The sequence below is a fragment of the Symphalangus syndactylus genome, chromosome 22 (assembly GCF_028878055.3).
Source record: "Symphalangus syndactylus isolate Jambi chromosome 22, NHGRI_mSymSyn1-v2.1_pri, whole genome shotgun sequence".
Lineage (NCBI taxonomy): Eukaryota > Metazoa > Chordata > Mammalia > Primates > Hylobatidae > Symphalangus > Symphalangus syndactylus.
The window spans coordinates 7,742,441-7,765,942 of record NC_072444.2 but is presented as its reverse complement, the minus strand read 5'-3'; positions in this window follow the sequence as shown (position 1 = coordinate 7,765,942).

Sequence of the window (23,502 nt, the reverse complement as noted above, 5' to 3'; positions counted from 1 at the left end):
AGCATTCTGTGAAACTTCTTTCTGATGTGTGCATTCAGCTAACAGAGTTAAAACATACATTTGATTGAGCAGTTCTGAAACACTCTTTCGGTAGTAAATGCAAGTGGACATTCGGAGTGCTAAGAGTGTAATAGTGGAAAAAGGAATATCTTCAAATAAAAACTACACAGAAGCATTCTGTGAAACTTCTTTCAGTTGTGTGCATTCAACTAACAGTGTTGAACCTTACTTTTGATTGAGCCGTTCTGAAGCACTCTTTCTGTAGAAACTGCAATTGGATATTAGGAGCGCTTAGAGGCCTATATTCGAAAAAGTACTACCTTCAAATAAAAACCACACAGAAGCATTCTGTGAAACTTCTTTCTGTTCTGTGCATTCAGCTAACAGAGTTAAACCATACTTTTGATTGAGCAGTTCTGAAACACTCTTTCTGTAGAAAATGCAAGTGGACATTCAGAGCGCTAAGAGGTTAATAGTGGAAAAAGTAATACCTTCAAATATAAACTACACAGAAGCATTCTCTGAAACTTCTTTCTGTTCCGTGCATTCAACTAACAGAGATGAACCTTACTTTTGATTGAGCCGTTCTGAAACACTCTTTCTGTAGAAACTGCAAGTGGACATTCGGAGCGCTAAGAGGGTAATAGTGGAAAAAGGAATATCTTCAAATAAAAACTACAGAGAAGCATTCTGTGCAACTTCTTTCTGATCTGTGCATTCAGCTAATAGAGTTGAACCTTAGTTTTGATTGAGCGGTTCTGAAACACTCTTTGTGTAGAAACTGCAATTGGATATTCGGAGCCAAAAGAGGCCTGTATTGGAAAAAGGACTATCTTCAAATAAAAACTACAGAGAAGCATTCTGTGAAACTTCTTTCTGATCTGTGCATTCAACAAACAGAGTTAAACCATACTTTTGATTGAGCAGTTCTGAACACTCTTTCTGTAGAAAATGCAAATGGAAATTCGGAGCGCTAAGAGGGTAATAGTGGAAAAAGGAATATATTCAAATATAAACTACACAGAAGCATTCTGTGAAACTTCTTACTGTTCTGTGCATTTAACTAACAGAGTTGAACCTTACTTTTGATTGAGCCGTTCTGAAACACTCTTTCTGTAGAAACTGCAAGGGGACATTTGGAGCACTATGACGGTTATAGTGGAAAAAGGACTATCTTCAAATAAAAACTACACAGAAGCATTCTGTGAAACTTCTTTCTGATCTGTGCATTCAGCTAACAGAGTTAAACCATACATTTGATTGAGCAGTTCTGAAACACTCTTTCTGTAGAAAATGCAAGTGGACATTCGGAGCGTTAAGAGGGTAATAGTGGAAAATGTAGTATCTTCAAATATAAACTACACAGAAGCATTCTCTGAAACTCCTTTCTGTTCCGTGCATTCAACTAACAGAGTTGAACCTTACTTTTGATTGAGCAGATATGAAACACTCTTTCTGTAGATACTGCAATTGGACATTCTGAGCGCTAAGGGTCCTATATTGGAAAAAGCAATATCTTGAAATAAAAACTACACAGAAGCATTCTGTGAAACTTCTTTCTGATCTGTGCATTAAGCTAACAGAGTTAAACCATACTTTTGTTTGAGCAGTTATGAAACACTCTTTCTGTAGAAAATGCAAGTGGACATTCGGAGCGCTGAGATTGTAATAGTGGATAAAGGAATATCTCCAAATAAAAACTACACAGAAGCATTCTGTGAAACTACTTTCTGTTCTGTGCATTCAACTAACAGAGTTGAAACTTCCATTTGATTGAGCCGTTGTGAAACACTCTTTCTGTAGAAACTGCAATTGGACATTCGGAGCGCTGAGAGGCCTATACTGGGAAAAAGAATATCTTCAAATAAAAACTACACAGAAGCATTCTGTGAAACTTCTTTCGGATCTGTGCATTAAGCTAACAGAGTTAAACCATACTTTTGATTGAGCAGTTATGAAACACTCTTTCTGTAGAAAATGCAAGTGGACATTCGGAGCGCTAAGATTATAATAGCGGAAAAAGGAATATCTCCAAATAAAGACTACACAGAAGCATTCTCTGAAACTTCTTTCTGTTCTCTGCATTCAACTAATAGATTTGAGCCTTACTTTTGAAGGAGCAGTTCTGAAACACTCTTTCTGTAGAAACTGCAAGTGGACATTCGGAGCGCTAAGACGGTAATAGTGGGAAAAGGAGTATCTTCAACTAAATACTACACAGAAGCATTCTGTGAATGTTCTTTCTGTTCTGTGCATTCAACTAAAAGAGTTGAACCTTACTTTTGAGTGAGTCGTTCTGAAACATTCTTTCTGTAGAAACTGCAATTGGATATTAGGAGCGCGTAGAGGCCTATATTCAAAAAAGTACTACCTTCAAATAAAAACCACACAGAAGAATTCTGTGAAACTTCTTTCTGTTCTGTGCATTCAGCTAACAGAGTTAAACCATACTTTTGATTGAGCAGTTCTGGAACACTCTTTCTGTACAAAATGCAAGTGGACATTCGTAGCGCTAAGAGGTTAATAGTGGAAAAAGTAATACCTTCAAATATAAACTACACAGAAGCATTCTCTGAAACTTCTTTCTGTTCCGTGCATTCAACTAACAGAGTTGAACCTTACTTTTGATTGAGCTGTTCTGACACACTCTTTCTGTAGAAACTGCAAGTGGACATTCGGTGCGCTAAGAGGGTAATAGTGGAAAAAGGAATATCTTCAAATAAAAACTACAGAGAAGCATTCTGTGCAACTTCTTTCTGATCTGTGCATTCAGCTAATAGAGTTGAACCTTAGTTTTGATTGAGCCGTTCTGAAACACTCTTTCTGTAGAAACTGCAATTGGATATTCGGAGCCAAAAGAGGCCTGTATTGGAAAAAGGACTATCTTCAAAAAAAACTACAGAGAAGCATTCTGTGAAACTTCTTTCTGATCTGTGCATTCAACAAACAGAGTTAAACCATACTTTTGATTGAGCAGTTCTGAACACTCTTTCTGTAGAAAATGCAAATGGAAATTCGGAGCGCTAAGAGGGTAATAGTGGAAAAAGGAATATATTCAAATATAAACTACACAGAAGCATTCTGTGAAACTTCTTACTGTTCTGTGCATTCAACTAACAGAGTTGAACCTTACTTTTGATTGAGCCGTTCTGAAACACTCTTTCTGTAGAAACTGCAAGGGGACATTCGGAGCGCTATGACGGTTATAGTGGAAAAAGGACTATCTTCAAATAAAAACTACACAGAAGCATTCTGTGAAACTTCTTTCTGATCTGTGCATTCAGCTAACAGAGTTAAACCATACTTTTGATTGAGCAGTTCTGAAACACTCTTTCTGTAGAAAATGCAAGTGGACATTCGGAGCGTTAAGAGGGTAATAGTGGAAAAATTGTATCTTCAAATATAAACTACACAGAAGCATTCTCTGAAACTTCTTTCTGTTCCGTGCGTTCAACTAACAGAGTTGAACCTTACTTTTGATTGAGCAGTTCTGAAACACTCTTTCTGTAGAAACTGCAATTGGACATTCTGAGCGCTAAGAGTCCTATATTGGAAAAAGGAATATCTTCAAATAAAAACTACACAGAAGCATTCTGTGAAACTTCTTTCTGATCTGTGCATTAAGCTAACAGAGTTAAACCTTACTTTTGATTGAGCAGTTATGAAACACTCTTTCTGTAGAAAATGCAAGTGGACATTCGGAGCGCTGAGATTGTAATAGTGGAAAAAGGAATATCTTCAAATAAAAACTACACAGAAGCATTCTCTGAAACTACTTTCTGATCTGTGCATTCAGCTAACGGATTTAAACCATACTTTTGTTTGAGCAGTTCTGAAACTCTCTTTTTGTAGAAAATGCAAGTGGACATTCGGAGCGCTAAGAGGGTAACAGTGGAAAAAGGAATATATTCAAATATAAACTACACAGAAGCATTCTGTGAAACTTCTTTCTGTTCTGTGCATTCAACTAATAGATTTGAACCATACTTTTGATTGAGCAGTTCTGAACACTCTTTCTGTAGAAAATGCAACTGGACATTCGGAGCGCTAAGAGGGTAATAGTGGAAAAAGGAATATATTCAAATATAAACTACACAGAAGCATTCCGTGAAATTTCTTTCTGTTCTGTGCATTCAACTAACAGAGTTGAAACTTACTTTTGATTGAGCCGTTCTGAAACACTCTTTCTGTAGAAAATGCAATTGGATATTCGGAGCGCTAAGAGGCCTATATTGGAAAAAGGACTATCTACAAATACAAACTACACAAAAGCATTCCGTGAAACTTCTTTCTGATCTGTGCATTGAGCTAACAGAGTTAAACCATACTTTTGATTGAGCAGTTCTGAACACTCTTTCTGTACAAAATGCAAGTGGACATTCGGAGCGCTAAGAGGGTAATAGTGGAAAAAGGAATATATTCAAATATAAAATACACAGAAGCATTCTGTGAAACTTCATTCTGTTGTGTGCATTCAACTAAAACGTTGAAACTTACTTTTGATTGAGCAATTCCGAAACACTCTTTCTGTAGAAATTGCAATTGGATAATCGGAGCGCTAAGAGGCCTATATTGGAAAAAGGACTAACTTCAAATAAAAACTACGCAGAAGCATTCTGTGAAACTTCTTTCTGATCTGTGCATTCAGCTAACAGAGTTAAACCATACCTTTGATTGAGCAGTTCTGAAACACTCTTTCTGTAGAAAATGCAAGTGGACATTCGGAACGCTAAGTGGATAATAGTGGAAAAAGTAATATCTTCAAATATAAACTACACAGAACCATTCTCTGAAACTTCTTTCTGTACCGTGCATTCAACTAACAGAGTTGAACCTTACTTTTGATTGAGCAGTTCTTAAACACTCTTTCTGTAGATACACCAATTGGATATTCTGAGCGCTAAGAGTCCTCCATTGGAAAAAGGAATATCTTCAAATAAAAACTACACAGAAGCATTCTCTGAAACTACTTTCTGTTCTGTGCATTCAACTAACAGAGTTGAAACTTACATTTGATTGAACCGTTGTGAAACACTCTTTCTGTAGAAACTGCAATTGGACATTCTGAGCGCTGAGAGGCCTATACTGGGAAAAAGAATATCTTCAAATAAAAAGTACACAGAAGCATTCTGTGAAACTACTTTCTGATCTGTGCATTCAGCTAACAGAGTTAAACCATACATTTGATTGAGCAGTTCTGAAACACTCTTTCTGTAGAAAATGCAAGTGGACATTCGGAGCGCTAAGAGGGTAATAGTGGAAAAACGAATAACTTCAAATATAAACTACACAGAAGCATTCTCTGAAACTTCTTTCTGTTCCGTGCATTCAACTAACAGAGTTGAACCTTACTTTTGATTGAGCAGTTCTGAAACACTCTTTCTGTAGATATTGCTATTGGACATTCTGAGCGCTAAGAGTCCTATATTGGAAAAAGGAATATCTTCAAATAAAAACTACACAGAAGCATTCTGTGAAACTTCTCTCTGATCTGTGCATTCAGGTAACAGAGTTAAACCATACTTTTGATTGAGCATTTGTGAAACACTCTTTCTGTAGAAAATGCAAGTGGACATTCGGAGCACTAAGAGGGTAATAGTGGAAAAAGGAATATCTTCAAATATAAATTACACAGAAGCATTCTCTGAAACTTCTTTCTGTTCTGTGCATTCAACTAACAGAGTTGAACCTTACTTTTGATTGAGCAGTTCTGAAACACTCTTTCTGTAGATACTGCAATTGGATATTCTGAGCGCTAAGAGTCCTCCATTGGAAAAAGGAATATCTTCAAATAAAAACTACACAGAAGAATTCTGTGAAACTTCTTTCTGATCTGTGCATTCCACTAACAGAGTTAAACCATAATTTGATTGAGCAGTTCTGAACACTCTTTCTGTAGAAAATGCAAGTGGACATTCGGAGCCCTAAGATTGTAATTCTGGAAAAAGGAATATATTCAAATATAAACTATTCATAAATATTCTGTGAAACTACTTTCTGTTCTGTGCATTCAACTAACAGAGTTGAACCTTACTTTTGATTGAGCCGTTCTGAAACATTCTTCCTGTAGAAACTGCAGTTGGACATTCTGAGCGCTAAAAGGCCTATATTGGGAAAAAGAATATATTCAAATAAAAACTACACAGAAGCATTCTGTGTAACTTATTTCTGATCTGTGCATTCAGCTAACAGAGTTAAACCATACTTTTGATTGAGCAGTTATGAAACACTCTTTCTGTAGAAAATACAAGTGGACATTCGGAGCGCTAAGATTGTAATAGTGGAAAAAGGAATATCTCCAAATAAAAACTACACGGAAACATTCTCCGAAACTTCTTTCTGTTCTCTGCATTCAACTAACAGAGTTGAGCCTTACTGTTGAAGGAGCAGTTCTGAAAAATTCTTTCTGTAGAAACTGCAAGTGGTCATTCGGAGCGCTAAGAGAGTAATAGTGGAAAAAGGAATATCTTAAAATATAAACTACACAGAAGCATTCTCTGAAACTTCTTTCTGTTCCGTGCATTCAACTAACAGTGTTGAACCTTACTTTTGATGGAGCATTTCTGAAGCACTCTTTCTGTAGATACTGCAGTTGGACATTCTCAATGCTAAGAGTCCTATATTGGAAAAAGGAATATCTTCAAATAAAAACTACACAGAAGCATTCTCTGAAACTACTTTCTGATCTGTGCATTCAGCTAACGGATTTAAACCATACTTTTGTTTGAGCAGTTCTGAAACTCTCTTTTTGTAGAAAATGCAAGTGGACATTCGGAGCGCTAAGAGGGTAACAGTGGAAAAAGGAATATATTCAAATATAAACTACACAGAAGCATTCTGTGAAACTTCTTTCTGTTCTGTGCATTCAACTAATAGATTTGAACCATACTTTTGATTGAGCAGTTCTGAACACTCTTTCTGTAGAAAATGCAACTGGACATTCGGAGCGCTAAGAGGGTAATAGTGGAAAAAGGAATATATTCAAATATAAACTACACAGAAGCATTCCGTGAAATTTCTTTCTGTTCTGTGCATTCAACTAACAGAGTTGAAACTTACTTTTGATTGAGCCGTTCTGAAACACTCTTTCTGTAGAAAATGCAATTGGATATTCGGAGCGCTAAGAGGCCTATATTGGAAAAAGGACTATCTACAAATACAAACTACACAAAAGCATTCCGTGAAACTTCTTTCTGATCTGTGCATTGAGCTAACAGAGTTAAACCATACTTTTGATTGAGCAGTTCTGAACACTCTTTCTGTACAAAATGCAAGTGGACATTCGGAGCGCTAAGAGGGTAATAGTGGAAAAAGGAATATATTCAAATATAAAATACACAGAAGCATTCTGTGAAACTTCATTCTGTTGTGTGCATTCAACTAAAACGTTGAAACTTACTTTTGATTGAGCAATTCCGAAACACTCTTTCTGTAGAAATTGCAATTGGATAATCGGAGCGCTAAGAGGCCTATATTGGAAAAAGGACTAACTTCAAATAAAAACTACGCAGAAGCATTCTGTGAAACTTCTTTCTGATCTGTGCATTCAGCTAACAGAGTTAAACCATACCTTTGATTGAGCAGTTCTGAAACACTCTTTCTGTAGAAAATGCAAGTGGACATTCGGAACGCTAAGTGGATAATAGTGGAAAAAGTAATATCTTCAAATATAAACTACACAGAAGCATTCTCTGAAACGTCTTTCTGTTCCGTGCATTCAACTAACAGACTTGAACCTTAGTTTTTATTGAGCCGTTCTGAAACACTCTTTCTGTAGAAACTGCAATTGGACATTCTGAGCGCTAAGAGTCCTATATTGGAAAAAGGAATATCTACAAATAAAAACTACACAGAAGCATTCTGTGAAACATCTTTCTGACCTGTGCATTCAACTAACACAGTTAAACCATACTTTTGATTGAGCAGTTCTGAACACTGCTTCTGTAGAAAATGCAAGTGGACATTCGGAGCGCTAAGAGGGTAATAGTGGTAAAAGTAATATATTCAAATATAAACTACACAGAAGCATTCTCTGAAAGTTCTTACAGTTCCGTGCATTCAACTAATAGAGTTGAACCTTACTTTTGATTGAGCAGTTCTGAAACACTCTTTCTGTAGATACTGCAATTGGACATTCTGAGTGCTAAGAGTGCTATATTGGAAAAAGGAATATCTACAAATAAAAACTACACAGAATCATTCTGTGAAATTTCTTTCTGATCTGTGCATTCAACCAACAGAGTTAAACTATACTTTTGATTGAGCAGTTCTGAACACTGCTTCTGTAGAAAATGCAAGTGGACATTCGGAGCGCTAAGAGGGTAATAGTGGAAAAAGGAATATATTCAAATAAATACTACACAGAAGCATTCTGTGAAACTTCTCTCTGTTCTGTGCATTCAACTAAAAGAGTTGAACCTTACTTTTCATTGAGCTGTTCTGAAACACTCTTTCTGTAGAAAATGCACGTGGACATTCAGAGCGCTAAGATGGTAATAGTGGAAAAAGGAATGTTTCCAAAAGAAAACTACACAGAAGAATTCTCTGAAATTTCTTTCTGTTCTCTGCATTCAACAAACAGAGTTGAGCCTTACTTTTGAAGGAGGAGTTCTGAAACACTCTTTCTGTAGAAACTGCAATTGGACATTTGGAGCGCTAAGAGGGTAATTGTGGAAAAAGGAATATCTCCAAATAAATACTACACAGAAGCATTCTGTGAGACTTCTTTCTGTTCTGTGCGTTCAACTAAAAGAGTTGAACCTTACTTTTGATTGAGCCGTTCTGAAAAACTCTCTGTTCAAATTGGAATTGGATATTCGGAGCGCTAAGAGGCCTATATTGGAAAAGGGAATATCTTCCAATAAAAACTACACAGAAGCATTTTGTGAAACTTCTTTCTGATCTGTGCATTCAGGTAACAGAGTTAAACCATACTTTTGATTGAGCCGTTCTGAAACTCTCTTTCTGTAGAAAATGCAAGTGGACATTCAGAGCGCTAAGAGCGTAATAGTGGAATAAGGAATATCTTCAAATATAAACTACACAGAAGCATTCTCTGAAACTTCTTTCTCTTCCGTGCATTCAACTAACGGAGTTGAACCTTACTTTTGATTGAGCAGTTCTGAAACTCTCTTTCTGTAGATACTGCAATTGGACATTCTGAGCGCTAAGAGTCCTATATTGGAAAAAGGAATATCTTCAAATAAAAACTACACAGAAGCATTCTGTGGAACTTCCTTCTGATCTGTGCATTCAACTAACAGAGTTAAACCAGACTTTTGCTAGAGCAGTTTTGAAACACTCTTTCTGTAGAAACTGCAAGTGGACATTTGGAGCGTTAAGAGGGTGATAATGGAAAAACGAATATCTTCAAATAAAATTACGCAGAAGCATTCTGTGAAACTTGTTTCTGTTGTGTGCATTCAACTAACAGAGTTGAACCTTACTTTTGATTGAGCATTTCTGAAACACTCTTTCTGTAGAAACTGTAATGGACATTCGAAGCGCTAAGAGGGCTACAGTGGAAAAATGAATATCTTCAAATAAATAGTACACAGAAGAATTCTGTGAAACTTCTTTCTGTTCTGTGCATTCAACTAACAGACTTGAACCTTACTTTTGATTGAGTCGTTCTGAATCACTCTTTCTGTAGAAACTGCCGTTGGACATTCGGAGTGCTAAGAGGCCTATATTGGAAAAAGGAATATCTTCAAATAAAAACTACACAGAAGCATTCTCTGAAACTTCATTCTGTTCTGTGCATTCAACTAACAGAGTTGAACCTTACTTTTGATTGAGCAGTTCAGAAACACTCTTTCTGTAGAAACTGCAAGTGAACATTCGGAACGCTAAGGGGCCTATATTGGAAAAAGGAATATATTCAAGTAAAAACTACACAGAAGCATTCTGTGAAACTTCATTCTGTTCTGTGCATTCAACTAACAGAGTTGAACCTTACTTTTGATTGAGCAGTTCAGAAACACTCTTTGTGTAGAAACTGCAAGTGGACATTCGGAGCGCTAAGACGCCTATAGCGGAATAAGGAATATCTTCAAATAAAAACTGCACAGAAGCATTCTGTGAAACTTCTTCCTGATATGTGCATTCAATTGAGAGATTTGAACCTTACTTTTGATTGTGCAGTTCTGAAACACTCTTTTTATAGAAACTGGAAGTGAACATTCTTAGCGCTTAGAGGCCTATAGTGGAAAAAGGAATATCTTCAAATAAACACTACACAGAATCATTCTGTGAAACTTCTTTCTGTTCTGTGCATTCAACTAACAGAGTTGAACCTTACTTTTGATTGAGGAGTTGTGAAATGCTCTTTCTGTAGAAACTGGAAGTAGACATTCGGAGCAATATAACATGAATATATTTTCACTTTAAGCATAGGAGTATAAGAATAATGGAACATGCCTGCAATTCCGCAGGGTTTGATTTTATCTTACATGTAGTTCATTATCAAGTCAGTAAGTGTTTGTTGTACTTGATCCTGTACGAAGTGCTGGGAATTGAGGTATGAGGAGAAAGTTGTAGAAACTCGGCCTATTGAGATTCTATTCAAAAGGCTCTCCTCAGTATAAGTTAGTAATCACATAAATAGACGAGATTTTGACATATTATAATATATGCTATGAAGAAAAATCAGATTGAGGATTTTTAAAAGAGGTTGAAGGTGAAGTGAGATAAGGTGGGATCAAGAAAGGCCTGTTTGAGGAAATTAATCTCAGGCCTGAAAGAGGAGAAGATGACAAGAGATTTCCAGGCAACCAGAAGAACACATGACAAGGCCTTCTAACAGGAGAATGTTCAGCGTGTATGAGTAATAGAAGTCCATGGTGGCCGGAGCATAGTAAGTGAGCGATGCATGACGTGAGGTTATACACCCATTTAGAGTTAGGGGGTCCGAATATGGGGTGTGAGCTTTCTTGCACAAGTATTGGGAAGCTTCTGCAAGATTTTTCTAGGGCAATGACCTGATGTTATTCCTTTCCTGTTTTCTTTTTCTTTTTCTTATTTTGGTGATTACTCTCTTTGCTTTCTAGAGAACAGATGGTAGAAGGGGGAAGTGGAAATATGCAGACACATTAGGGATCCATCAAAATATTGAACTGAACTGATGGGTTTGGCCCTGGTTTGACCTAGAGTGGTTATTATAGAGAATGAGCAGAATGGATGCATTAGAGAGATTTCTCAAGTTTGATATGGTTGAGCTACAGATTGGATAAAGGTAGGAAGATGGTAAAGGAAGGGATGACATCAGGTATACTTCGAGTTTGGTGTTGACAAGCAGGGTGCATGGTAGAGCCGTTTATGAGAAGGCTTCAGGAGAAAAAGGAGACTTGGAAACTATTCAGAAAGGTCAGAGACTGTGTTCTGAATCTCATGGTAGAAACAGGAAGGATTCTATTGTATACAGTAACAGGAAGAAGAATGCAAATGCAACTTTTTTGACCAGCTTTACAGAGTTCAGCCAAACAAGCCATACCTAGTTCAACCTCATGTTAGAGATGAGCAAACTGAATTTCAGAACCTGTAAACAACCTGTCAGAATAAAAAACGAGCCAGAAGAATATTTCGCCCATTACATGATACTTTGTTTATTTAAATAGTTATAATTATTTTAGATATTTTACTTTCTTGATTTTATTATTAAGCACAAATAACATTGTACTTAAAGTTTATCTCTATTTTTCACTTTTCTTATTTTATCATAATTTCAGGTAAAAATCAATCAAAAAATTATATTGAAATTGAAATACTGAATTTTATTCTAAAGACAAGGCATCCAAATGAAAATGAAATTTTCCAGGTGAAAATTTCCAAATCATAAATATGTAGGGACAAAAAACTTTATTTATAAAGAAAAAGATAATTCTAATTAATTGATGATTCAAAGGTTTACAACTTTAAAAATAAATATTATCTTTGAAGTAAAGTCCATTTAAATTATTTATGCAGCCAAAGTTTTAGTAATTGTATATGTATATCATGTAAACTTTTTCGAGAAAAATGGAATTGGAAATGTTAGAGTATTATGCGGAAAAATTCATCTAAAGGAAAAAATTATCTTCTCATGAAGGATTACTTTAGCCACTTCGACAGGTGTAGGTAAAAGAACACTAAATGCACATCAATATGATTAGGAGATGCGCGCTTAGAAATACGTTATCATTGAAAAGAGAATTGTATTATCAGGTTTGCAGGGGCCCTTCTAATCCTTCATATTTATGTAACTTTGTCATCTATAGAAAGATTATAGGAATTTTAAAAATAGCTGATACTTAAGAAACATCACCATAACACTGTGCTGAATGCGTAATAAAACATTTCCCTTCTCTCTAAAAGCCTTTTAAAATTATGTACCATAATCAGTATGGCCAGCAGAGGGTCATTTCCATGTTCAAGTTCCTCTGTTTCTCGAGGGTGAGAATCCTTCTATAGTCTTCTGAGGGTGACACTGTAGTGTTTTCTTAGCCTGATTATTTTTACCTATTTTTTCCGATCCTTTCCTTTGTATATTTACATTTTACATATTGAAAGTTATTTTTTCAAATATTTTATATGCAAGTTTACAAAGTACAACGACTGTACATTAAAATAACTTATTTATGCCATATGGAAGTTTAAATATAATTTTACAATATCTAATATTGATTGTTTAGTTTCTAATCATTGATACTTGACATGATTTTTCCCAGCATACCTCAAAATATTCTTCAAAATCCTGCGAATTAATTCCTGTAACACTTCTGAGGTGTATTAATAAGCTAGAGACGTAAAGAAGATTTGCAGAGAAAATTAGGTTCCCAAATTAGAAATTTTGTCCCACTATCGACTAGAAACCTCTTGAAATGATCAAAAACAATAATAATGCATGTCATAGAGGAAAACCAATAAGGCTGCTGCAGCATGACTACCTCTGTGACCTCAGACAAGTTACGTGTGGGTCCCTACTTCTGTGACCTCAGACAAGTTACGTGTGGGTCCGCACTTATTTTCTTCATCTCTAATAAATATTTGACAAATCTCATTTTCAAAAGTCTTTTAAGGCCTTTCCACCTTTTTTTGTTGAGATGGAGTTTTGCTCTCATTGCCCAGGCTGCAGGGCAATGTCATGGTCTCGGCTCACACAACCTCCGACTCCCGGGTTCATGTGATTCTCCCGCCTCCACCTCCTGAGTAGCTGGGATTACAGGCGCGCAACACAACGCCCAGCTAATTTTTTGTATTTTTAGTAGAGATGGGGTTTCACCATGTTGGTCAGGCTGGTCTTGAACTCCCGACCTCAGGTGATCTGCACGCCTCGGCCTCGCAAAGTGCTGGGATTACAGGCATGAGCAACCGCGGCCTGTGAGGGCTTTCTACTTTTAAGATTTCAGGACGTATAGCCTGGGAGGTAAATGGTAGTATATATATATATATATATATATATATATATATATATATACACACACACACACACACACACTGTATATATATACATATATACCGTATATTATACTATATATACATATATACTGAATATTATACTCTATATATACATATCTACTGTATATTATACTGTATATATATATATACACATACACACATACACACATGAGACAGAGAGAAGAGATAGACAATTTCATGTGAAAATATAAACTGTTAACATAAAATTTTGCTTCTCTGAGGAATATTTAGCATTGTTCTCAATCTTCTCTGCAGAATTTAAGCATTTTTCTCAGAACTCACCAGATAGAATGAGGGAGGGGCCATATGATAGGAGCCAGAGATGAAGGGAGAACAATAGAGAGGGTGCTTTGGAAAAAATACTACAGTAAGGCTAGGGAATATTTCTCTCCAACAAAAAGACCAAGGTCACAGCTATATCTCTTCAGAAGCCAAACTTTCTTTTAAAATGTCAATTTCCATCTATTTCTTGCTTCACAGACATTCCATTCATTGCTGGATTTCAAATAAAGCCTTTCCATGTGCAACCTTTCTATAGAAAAAGAGAAATATGGGGGACAGTACAGTCTAAGAAGTGATTAAGAATATCTAGTGGACTGTCCCAGACTGTATATCTTTACATATATCTGAGCCTAATGAGGTGGTTTATTGTGCTATAATGCACAGTGAACTATACAGATGCTTCTTTTTGATCATGCTGCAGAATGGAACTAAATACTAAATACCAAATAGCACTCCCATGATTCTTATAAATGTCATTCATATGGCATATTTATGCTTTTTTATATAGCAATTCTTATTCTTAGCTCTTAGGCAATTACGGAATCTTTTTTGTCATTTTAATAATCATGCTCCATTTGAGTTATGCAAGGTAGAAATTCTAAGTAGAAAATCTTGTTTTTATTGAACGTTTTTAGTAAACATTTTGGAAAAAGTCTGTTTTTTGATGCTACTTCTGCACGCTTTCTCAACATGATATTACTTGGTATTGTCCTTATTAACCATAGTACACCATATTCTGCAAATATTAGAGAGGGTTAAAAATCAGTCATGTATAAGTAAAGTTAATGAAATAGAAAGGAAACCACATTTAGGAAATGGAAGGCAGAAGCAAATGTATTAACCGTGAATTAGAAACGGTTTAGTCTTTGGAATGAAGCAGCAAGAGTTTAAAAACCTTGTTTGCGATTCACTAGCTTTGTGACCTTGGAGAATTACTTCAGATTTCTGAGTATCAGTTTAGTAGGTGATATCAATTGCAACTTCGCAGAATTATCACAAGTATTAAATAAAGGACTTAGTATCTGGGAGAGCATAGAAAATTACTAATAGTTACATTTTTGTTAATATTACCGTTATTATTATCATACGTATAGTATTTTCTTTCACTGACAATGCATTTAGGACATAAGGAGAACTATAGAACAGTGCTTCTCCAACTTAAATGCAGAGCATGAATCACCTGGAGTTTTGTCAAAATGCGAATTCTGACTCAGTAGCCCTGCAAACTAAGGAAATCTTGGTAATGCTGGTGCTGCTAGTTCACCAACAGACCACACGTTTTGCAACAGCTATATAGAATGTCCTGTTTCTTTTTTTAATCACAAAACATGGCAAGCTCTAAAATAAAGCACAATAACAGATTTAAATGTTAATACTCATGTCCTCAATTTATAATTTCTCCCTCCCTAACAATGGTATAATTCTGATTAAAAATTAGCAAAGAAAAAATGGAAATTAATCTTCCTATGTTTATTCTTTTAACAAATTCTGGGTGATTACTACTGGGTTACTTGCTGTAGGAAATAGAAAAAAATGCTTTGACATAGATCCTCAAGAATCTGTCCCACTACAAGCTTATTTTTGTAGGAAGCTAAAAGATTTATATAAATAACCGTAATTAAAGAGACAAATGAAGAAGTGCAATGAAAGACGTAGGCAAAGTGCTAGAGGAGTTCGGGGTGGAGGAAAATTATCCTCAAATAATATCTATGTGTAACATTATGCTATCTTCCCTAACCAGCGCTTGACCAGATTGTCACAGTGAACTTTGGTCCTTTCTTATATCTTAGTTTTGGTTCCCACATCCTTCTGTTTGGGGAAGTTCTTGTTTTCCTCATGTAATGACAACAACACTTAAACAATGTATACTAGATAAAAGGAACTATATTGCTTGCTTTATTTACATAGTTAATTTAATTTGCACAATGAACTATGAAGTAATCAGCATTATTTCCTTCATTTTACATATGAGAAAATGGAGAATCAGCGACATCGAATCATCTCAAGTTTCTAAAATATCCACTCTCACCAGGCTGTTTACCCTGTTTTTGTCTGTATGCTGCTATAACAAAATGCCACATATTGAGTAATTTATAAAAAACAGAAATGTATTTCTCACAGTTCTGGGGCTGAGAAGTCCGAAATCAAGGCAGCGGAGATTTGGCAGTTGGTCCCGAGGTGGCACCTTCTTGCTTCGTCTTCACGTGACAAAAGTGGGCAAAAACGGACAATGTAAGGACATGGCAGAAGAGACTGAGGAGCCCGGCATTCCTCTAAAGCATCTTTTACGAGGACGTTTATCTCATTCATGAGGGTGGAGCCTTCTTCACTTAATCACTTAACCAAAAGCCCCATCTCTTGATATCATTGTCCTGGGATTTTAGTTTCAACATACAAACTTTGGATGGGCACATAGGTTCAAATCATAGCACCCTCCAAATTATAATGCCTCTCTCATGCCTGTTCTCCTTGAAGTACCCTCTGGTTTTGCTCTCTTCATTCTTGCCATCACAGTTAACCCTTCAGTTCCATTTCTTTAAGTAATCTCTAAATTTGTAAGATGGTTCCATCTTTTTTTTTTTGTATATGGCAGTCTCTCAAACATATTTGTCATGTGAACTAAGTAGGTAAATATGTAAATGCCTGCTAAATTTTAGTGAATGATATAATGGCCTAAAGATGTATCTACCCTTCAGCCAAATATATTTACTTTTAGTAGCAATCTCCTGCCATATACAAAGTCACGACTCTAGGGGTAAATATTTTAGCCTGTGGGTAAGATGTAAAGCAGTGGTATGTTATAGTGACAACTCACTGTCATAGCACTGGGACATGCTCCTCTATCTGCTACAAATTGAATCAACAAAATATATATGATTTTGTGAGATTTAAATGTATGCTCCTGTTAGTAAAATAAAAGTATGGGAAAACTTTACGGAGTAGATTTAATAGAAATGTTTTCCTGAGTTATCTGCCTTCTTTATTTTTATGTTATGCTTTAAGTCTATGGTCAATTTATAGAGCTATGATTGATGTGCTTTTCCAATTCTGTTCAGAACAGACAGGTTAATTTTCTTCTTTTAAATCTTCTTGAATTTTTTCTAATATTTTTTGTTCCAATTTCTTACTAGATTATACTCCCTTCCCTAACGGCTTCATGATTACTTATACACAAACAATATTATGATATTTACACATTGAATTCATTTTAGGTGATGATTTTGGTCATAAACATGAGCAGGTTGTGAAGTGTTTCAGCCATCCCAGGGCATGGCTGTCAGTCCCTTGTCTAATGTTTCAAAAAAATCTTGAATTTGTGATGATGCTGTGATGGCCCCTCAGATATTCTTACACACATCTTTGCCCCTTGTTCCCTATAACTTTCCTCTTCTGATAAAAAAGCAAACACTGCCAAGCTCAAATGGAATTACATTTGGATGCAAGTGTCACTATGCGATGGTTGCCAATAAAAGTACACAAGGAATTTTATTATGGTGAATTAAAGGCAAACAGACTTCAGAGAAATGAGCACGAACATGAAAATGGCGCATGGTACGCGGATCTCACTGGAAAGTTATTCGGTACACAATGTTTTCACTAGAAAAATCCATTAGCTTTAGCTAGAAATTGAAATTACTTTGTAGGAAATCAGAATAAAATATGTGAAAACATTATATTCTGTGGAAGATTAATACCACTCATGGTGTTGAAAGGTTTGTGGTCTTGCTTCGACGATGCTAAAAGATCAGAAACCACAAAGATGCATATGTGCTGTCGTTTGCACAGTTACTAATTTTTCTCATTATTTCCATAATGAGATGTGCTGTTTCAACAGAGAAACCCTCTGGAGAGTGGCTTGCACTGTTTTCAGGCAGCTCTTTTGCTTTCATGTTTTGGCCTTGGCCAGGGAATTCAGACAGACTTTTCATTTATTTTCGACAAGAATGTATTCATTTATTGTTTTAAATAATAATAAATAGATTTTAAAATTACTGTACATTACTGCACATTAAACGCCATGAGGTCAAGGACTCTAAAGTCTGGACATCATTGTATACCCTACATCTTGCACAAGGTTTAGAAAAAATGGCATGGACACCTATTTTTTGAACCAATAAATGAATACATAAAAGAATTCCAAACTCTAGTCCAAGGTTTTAGATTAATAATGTATTAAAATGCGTAAAATTTATAGACAAAACTATTCTTATTTAGAAGTTTATTCTTTAGTTGGAGAGATAAAATATATGCACATAAAAGCTTAAGGAAAAATAATAAGGTTTTGAAGTACTTACTATGTGAAAAATTTAGCATAAACCTTACATCCATTTATTTAACACATTTTATATGTTGCATTATTTATATATAGTGCTGATTGGTAGAATTCATATGTGAACGGAACTATAAAAATTTTGAGGATAAGCACTAGAAACACAGAATAAATTGAGTGTTAACATGCAAAACACAGAAATACATTGACTAGGTGAAAGAAAAGATTTCTGGTTCCATGTACACTGATTATTGAGGGATGAGTATGACATTATTATGCCAGAATCAATAAATATTTTAAATAGGGAGAAAACTATAATTATATATCTTTGTGTTCAACAGGAGTAGCAGTATTGATAAAGTAGAAGTTTGTTATACCTTGTTTATAGTCTTTTAAAGTTGTTTATAAGTAAAATCTACTCCTAGTTAATTAATGGTTGATGTTCATTTAAGTGTTTTAAAATTTTTGACCTCTGAATTGCCTTGTACATATGGAGAAATAAAGCTTGCCTAGAATAATTTCTTGAGTGGAGAATGAATGATCTGGATAGATTTGTTGACAATAAATATGTCTGTACTTATGTTATTAATTCTTTAATCTTCATGAAGAAAAATATAAAAGTCATATTCTAGTATTTTATACCATGGAATAAATGTCTTATCCTTTTCCTAAGGAAAAATACATCATGACACAAAAGTAAAGTTAAATTACTTACTTTATTAATTAACTGTCTATTATTTCTATGGGTTGAAGTAAATTTGATACTCAATGCTATTTAATCTAATTCTAAAAGCTTGAATGAGTAATGATTTTTTCATGTAAGCTTAGTTGAAATAAGTTATCATTGATTATCAGATTTAATATTAATTAGCTATTGCATATTCTTAATGGGAAACAAGTGTTTTTGGTTGCAAGAAGACCACGCCCATTGTAGACTTCTTAGAATACATCACATCTGGCCTCTTTTTTAGAGTGGGGAATTCAACTCATAAGTGGCTGGACATTGATTCTGAACAATTTGAACATTATTTGCCTGTCTTCACTCATACTGGTTGCTGTTCTTTTATAAGTAATCACCATGTTTAGCATGCACTTGAACTATTGTTACTTAGGGTGCTTGACTATTTACAAGTCTCACTAGGATTCTAGGTATTCATTAGTCTCGTGGTGTGTATTTGCTGATGGTCCTATTATCTTTGTTGGTTCAGTTACACAGCACCATCCAAGATGCTGCAACACATTATACACAGGGTATGGGTTGTGGGAGCTACAGATTTCAGTTATTATTTAGGCTCAGAAACTTAGAATCTCTGCAAGGTTGGACATGTTCCTTAGTCTTGTTTTAAGGCCGTCTTGTTTAAAAGTTAGTCCCAAATTCTTAAAATACAGAATAGGGGTGCTAGTAGTGCTCACAGAATTGTAGTAAAGATCAGCTGGGAAAAAAGAGCCTATTAAACAGAGCCTGGTATTTAATAAGTATCAGCTGCCTTCAATTAGGAATCTGTGTTGTCGTGATTAGAAGATTGCTGGTTTATTTTACAGATCTGTAAGTATAGCCAAAATATGTCAAAATAACAACCAGAAAGAATCATATACCGTCCCTTGAACATTTCATCCCTAGAATCTAGCCAGATTAGCATGTCTATACTGGCAATACTGTTAACACAGATTGTGCTCAAACCCCTCATTGACTTTTCAGCACCTGTAAATTACTGGAGATTTAGGAAGAAGTCTGGGGTTATGGCTTAGTTAAGCTGAGTGGCCAGAAAGTGTGAGATGCTGGATGCCTCCTCCAGTTCATTTCTCCAGCGGCCGCACCAGGCGTATCCATAGCTCCGCTCCCGGGAGCTCGTCTCCGGCGTGGGGCGTGTGCGCACCCCTGGCCGGGCGGAGCCTGGAGCCTGCTCATTAGCAGCGCGGGCAGCTCGTGCGCCCGCAGGAGGGAGGTGGAAGCACAGCCCTGCGCCGCCAGCAGGAGGAGGGAGCGCGGCGGCTGCAGGCAGGGGAGGGAGAGGAAAGAACGGAGGGACGGTTCCCGGACAGAGCGGGAGGAATCGGGGAGCGGCCGGTCCGGGGGGAGCTGCTCCGCTGCGCTGCGCTCGTTATTCACAGGACGCGGCGGCGCTTCCCGGGGCCGCTTCCCGGTCCCCTGGGTGGAAGCTGCCGTCTAAACCTGACTCCAGGTGAGGTCCCCAGAGAGGTGAACCGAGGGGTCTCGAACCAGAGACGTGGAACTGGCGAGGCTGCTCGGCTCCCCAGGCGCTGCTGCCTTGACATTTCCCGATTCACGGGAGGTTTTGGGGGCGGCTGCACAGGCTGGAGGGGCGGATGGGCGGTTGCGATCCTCAGCCGGCGTGGGGGCGTTCGGGAGGAATTAGCTTCAGTGAACGGGGTTTTAGGAGATGTCCCCAAGGCATGCGCTATGTATGCGTTTCTAGACGAGCTTTTGAGACAGAAATTTGGCTTCCCGGATGCCCGTTTTGGCCTTCTGTTCTTCCTTTTGCTTGCCTCATGCCCAATTTTCCAAGCCGAGGAAAGGACTGGAAGGGCGTGGAAGTAGGAGGTCTGGGCACAGAATGCGGCAGGGCAGCCCTGGTCTCCAAGTTTGGGGGTGGGGGGTGGGACTCTTTTCCTTTCAGCCTAATTTACCAGGGGAAAACCCGCAGAGCAACTTGAGGTGCCTTTGCTCCGCACCCTCCATAAGCTTATTAGAGGGAACTTCAGGCTCGCTAGACAGCCTGTGACAGGTGACGGCAATTGAGCTTAAAAGCCTTGTTGGTTCACTTCGTCTCCTCTTTATTCTTTGTTGCAAAATTGATACCTTTTTGGATTTCTTTAACAGCACAAAGTTTAAGTGGCTGGCTGACAGGAAATATTTCTTTTGAAAATGCTATGAGAAAAGGGATGAGTTAACGTTGAGAAAATGGCAACTTTATTTTCTTGGAAGAACTATGGGGAAAGAGATTGATAGAGAAATTCTGGGCATGAAATTATGGACATTTCCCACAGAACTTCCTTCATTTATTTATTTTTTTACATTTCCTTCATTTTTTTAATCATGTGTGTGTGTGTGTGTATCAGAGAGACAAAATTCCTTGGAGGTATTAGGACTTTATTTGGTTTAGAAGTTTCTTTCTTACTAATAGCACTAATTTGTGATCATCATGATTGTAAGAATTTACTAAGTGTTTTGCTTTTAGGTGTTTTGGGTCTGTTTTTTTAAAAAATTCAATACTTACTTTGTGGGCCTTGCTGAATACCTGTCAATAAAATCGGTGGGCATACAGTTAGTCACATGACCCCTGTGGATTTAATAGCAGGCAAGTATACAAATGATAAGTTTAGGAAATAAATGTCAGAATCAGCATTTAGCTGTGAAATTGAAATATGTTTCAAATATTTACCAAATTCTCTTTTAGGATCCAATGTCATTTTATGGTCAAGAGAGCTTAAAGGTTTCTCAGATTGAGATATATGTATCTACTTTGTTAATCCAAATGTAATGTTTTATTTTGTTCTTTAATGACTGTTTGAATTCAACAAATAAAACTTGCATATTTAATGTAAGGTTCTTTCACATATATTACTTCTCCAATTTTTAATATAAATTTAAGGAGAAAAGCAATATTAATTCCATTTTGTAGATGAAGAGACTGTGTCACAGAAGTATTACTTTACCTAGATTTCTATAATTATTATGTTATAAACTTAGAAATTACATATTATTCTGGAACATATAAAATATATGAATGTTATAAACCATAAGAATTCAGACCTATGCTATTTAACTTCAAGTTTAGTTCTTTACCCAAACAATTGCATGACTACATTGAGACTACTGAAGTAATTATATATGAACATGCTATATGAAAAAATACTTAAAACATTTCTTATTTTTCTCGTTTCTCTTTGATATAAAATATACTATAATTTAATGGAGTTATATTCCATATTTAGATGCTCCTAACTTCCAAATAACACCTAAACTCCTCAAAACTGACCTGTGTCCTTCTTAATAGAAGTGGCTTGACAGGGAGACTCAATTTTTACTTAGAATATTCCTGGGATAATTTATGTCTTATCAAGATAAAGACAGGCCACATTTAGTTGTATTTTTAAACCACTTAGTGTGAACTTGCAACGCAGACATAACTTGCTTTCAGGCTACACTGCCAGCTTTGCAGTGAATAGTCTTTAAGATTCCGTGGAAACATTGGCAGATATAGCTAATGTCTATCTGATGTAGGATTTATGAGAAAAGGAGAGGTAGAAACTGAATGCTCTTATATTTCATATGTGACCACATTCATAAAACTTTATTGATAAGTACTTTGTTGTCTGACACGGGCTGATACAAATAGACTTCTTCAAGAGTTGAGGAAGAAAACTAAATCCCTATAATACAGCCTTTTTCCTCCTTTTCTTTCTTAAGCGGTAATAGTTGATCCTAGCTTTTGTGTGTCTATGCATGCTCAATACAGTTAGGGGTATAAGGAGAAGTTAAGCAAGAATATTGAATGCTAGCTAGGAAACTTTTTGGAGTCTCAAATACTTTGGAATGACTTTTCACATTATATACATAAAATTCCTAGTTACATTTGGGAACTAAGTATATTATACACAACTTTGCATCTGATTACAGGATTCCCTGTACATTTATAGCTCAGGTATTCTGGAAAGAGTCAAGATAATTAGTTTTATGGCTCTTGCCCGTGTGACCTGTCCCTTTCTGGTCCTGATATTAAAAGGATGACTTAAATTTTCTGGAATGTCAAAATTTTCTCTTCCCTCGGATCCTACAAAATACTTCAAGCAGTGTATGTGTGATACTCGCTGTCATTCCAACATTTCCAATCCTCCTGAGAATGCTAAACAATGCCCTAGATTTCTTCCTTTGTAATTCTTTCAGATAGAGGGTTAGCTGAGTTAGGAAGAAAGGAGAGAGGGAGAGAAGAAGAGAGATGACATTTTATCCCTCAGGAAAGAACAAGACCAATTGTATTCCTAATTTAGAAATATTATTCTACAAACATTCCTGAACAAGAGGGCTTTGCATATACATTAAAGCAGAATACCTAGTCAACTTCTAGTTGTGCCATGCAGTGAGATGGAAGTAAGATGAGCAAGTCGAGATCATTTTTGTTGGAGAACTGAGACCACATGAAATAGGTAACAGAGTTACCCCAACTGGGGGGCAAGAGGACTTGAAAGTTTCCTCCATAAATTTGCAGTTAGTACAGGGCTGCTCCAGTGATCAGAGTCATGAATGCCCTAGAGTGTCTGTATAACCCTGTACACAGGCTGAGACAGCTCTAACGGCCCAGAAAAGCCTCTGGACAGAATCACTGCACCCTTGGACATTGTCCGACCGCATGTATGAGAATAGTGAGTGCTGAGGAATTGTGGGTAGCTCGGTACAACTCTTGCTAAAGGAGTGTCATCAACATTCATTGCTGAAAGTGAATTTTTTCATTCACATATGTGATGCCTATTAG